The sequence below is a fragment of the Oncorhynchus gorbuscha genome, unplaced genomic scaffold, assembly GCF_021184085.1.
Source record: "Oncorhynchus gorbuscha isolate QuinsamMale2020 ecotype Even-year unplaced genomic scaffold, OgorEven_v1.0 Un_scaffold_6969, whole genome shotgun sequence".
In the NCBI taxonomy this organism is placed as follows: domain Eukaryota; kingdom Metazoa; phylum Chordata; class Actinopteri; order Salmoniformes; family Salmonidae; genus Oncorhynchus; species Oncorhynchus gorbuscha.
In genome coordinates, this window is record NW_025750460.1 from 7726 (window position 1) to 10286 (window position 2561).

Consider the following 2561-nt stretch of genomic DNA (forward strand, 5'->3'; position numbering starts at 1 on the left):
TTCAGCATGCATATAGAGAAAGGCACTCAACATGTACAGCACTGACTCTGATGACAGATGATTGGTCAAAATAAATGGATAATAAGATGATAGTTGGAGCTGTATTTCTAGATTTCATTGCAGCCTTTGATGTTATTGGTCATAAATTGTTATTGAAGAAACTCACATAACCTGCCATCACATGGTTGGAGAGTTATTCATCCAATAGAACCCACAGAGTGTTCTTCAATGGAAGCTTCTCTAACATCAGATATGTACCATGCGGTGTCCCTCAGGGCAGTTTCCTTGACCCATTACTCTTCTCCATTTTTACAAATGATTTGCCACTGGTCTTACACAAATCTAGAATGACTATGTATGCGGATGATTCCAAACTCTACATGTCAGCATTTGTTTTTGTTAGTCAGTATCAGAATGGGTGATTAATAATGACCTACATCTAAAACTAAAAACATTGTATTTGGTTCTTAACATTCTATAAAAACCTAAAGCTCAGCTGGAGTTGTGTATAAATGGCGTGTGACCATTGAGCAAGTTGAGGAAGCTAAACTCATAGGTATAATATTGGATGGTCAATTATCATGGTCAAGTCATATTGACAAAGTTTTTGTGAAGATGGGGAGGGGTATGTCTTTTTATAAAAAATATGTTCTGCATTTTTGACACAAATCAAATGTACTAGTGGTTGAGGCTCTGGTCTTGTCCTATCTTGATTATTGTCCGATAATATGGTCAAACGATATCATAACCGCCATCGTTAAAAGACAGTACTGTGCAGCCGTCTTCATCAACCTGGCCAAGGCTTTTGACTCTGTCAATCACTGTATTCTTATCGGCAGACTCAATAGCCTTGGTGTTTCTGACGACTGCCTCACCTGGTTCACCAACTACTTTGAAGACATAGTTCAGTGTGTCAAAACGGATGGCATGTTGTCTGGACCTCTGGCGGTCTCTATGGGTGTACCACAGGGTTCAATTCTCGGACCGACACTCTTCTCTGTATATATCAATGACGTCACTCTTGCTGCGGGCGATTCCCTGATCCACCTCTATGCAGCCGACACCATTCTGTATACTTCTGGCCCATCCTTGAACACTGTGCTAACTAACCTCCAAATGAGCTTCAATGCCATACAACACTCCTTCTGTGGTCTCCAACTGCTCTTAAACGCTAGTAAAACCAAATGCATGCTTTTCAACTGTTCGCTGCCCATACCCACCCGCCCGACTAGCATCACCAACTTGGAAGGTTCCGACCTAGAATATGTGGACAACTATAAATACCTAGGTGTCTGGCTAGACTGCCAAACTCTCCTTCCAGACTCATATTAAACATCTCCAATCCAAAATGAAATCTATAATCGGCTTTCTATTTCGCAACAAAGCCTCCTTCACTTACGCCGCCAAACTTACCCTAGTAAAACTGACTATCCTACCGATCCTCGACTTCGGCGATGTCATCTACAAAATTGCTTCCAACACTCTACTCAGCAAACTGGATGCAGTTTATCACAGTGCCATCCGTTTTGTCACTAAAGCACCTTATACCACCCACCACTGCGACTTGTATGCTCTAGTCGGCTGGCCCTCGCTACATATTCGTCGCCAGACCCACTGGCTCCAGGTCATCTACAAGTCCATGCTAGGTAAAGCTCCGCCTTATCTCAGTTCACTGGTTACGATGGCAGCACCCATCCGTAGCACGCGCCCCAGCAGGTGTATCTCACTGATCATTCCTAAAGCCAACACCTCATTTGGCCGCCTTTCGTTCCAGTTCTCTGCTGCCTGTGACTGTAACGAATTGCAAAAATCGCTGAAGTTGGAGACTTTTATCTCCCTCACCAACTTCAAACATCTGCTATCTGAGCAGCTAACCGATCGCTGCAGCTGTACATAGTCTATCGGTAAATAGCCCACCCATTTTTACCTACCTCATCCCCATACTGTTTTTATTTATTTACTTTTTACATGACCATCTGATCATTTATCACTCCAGTGTTAATCTGCAAAATTGTAATTATTCGCCTACCTCCTCATGCCTTTTGCACACAATGTATATAGACTCCCCTTTTTTTCTACTGTGTTATTGACTTGTTAATTGTTTACTCCATGTGTAACTCTGTGTTGTCTGTTCACACTGCTATGCTTTATCTTGGCCAGGTCGCAGTTGCAAATGAGAACTTGTTCTCAACTAGCCTACCTGGTTAAATAAAGGTGAAATACATTTTTTTTTTAAATACAGTTACAGTCACTGATGTTCTGGATAACATGGAAACAGCCGAACCAGCTCTGCTAGGGCGATTAATGTTCAGTGAGCTATTCTCTTTTGTGCCTGGAAGTAGCTAGCAAGTTAGCTTTGGTGCTTGACTGCGGTTAGTACAGAACACTCGGATCAACCCTTAAAGAGATGGATGGGGCTAAAGCTTAAGAGGGTGTGAACGATGCTGAATGAGTGTAGACAAAGAAAGGCTCTCCAGTAGTAGTGGCTTGTCACCCAAAATCCTGACAAACTTTTACAGATACACAATCGAGTGCATCGGCAACTGCACTGCCCTCAACCA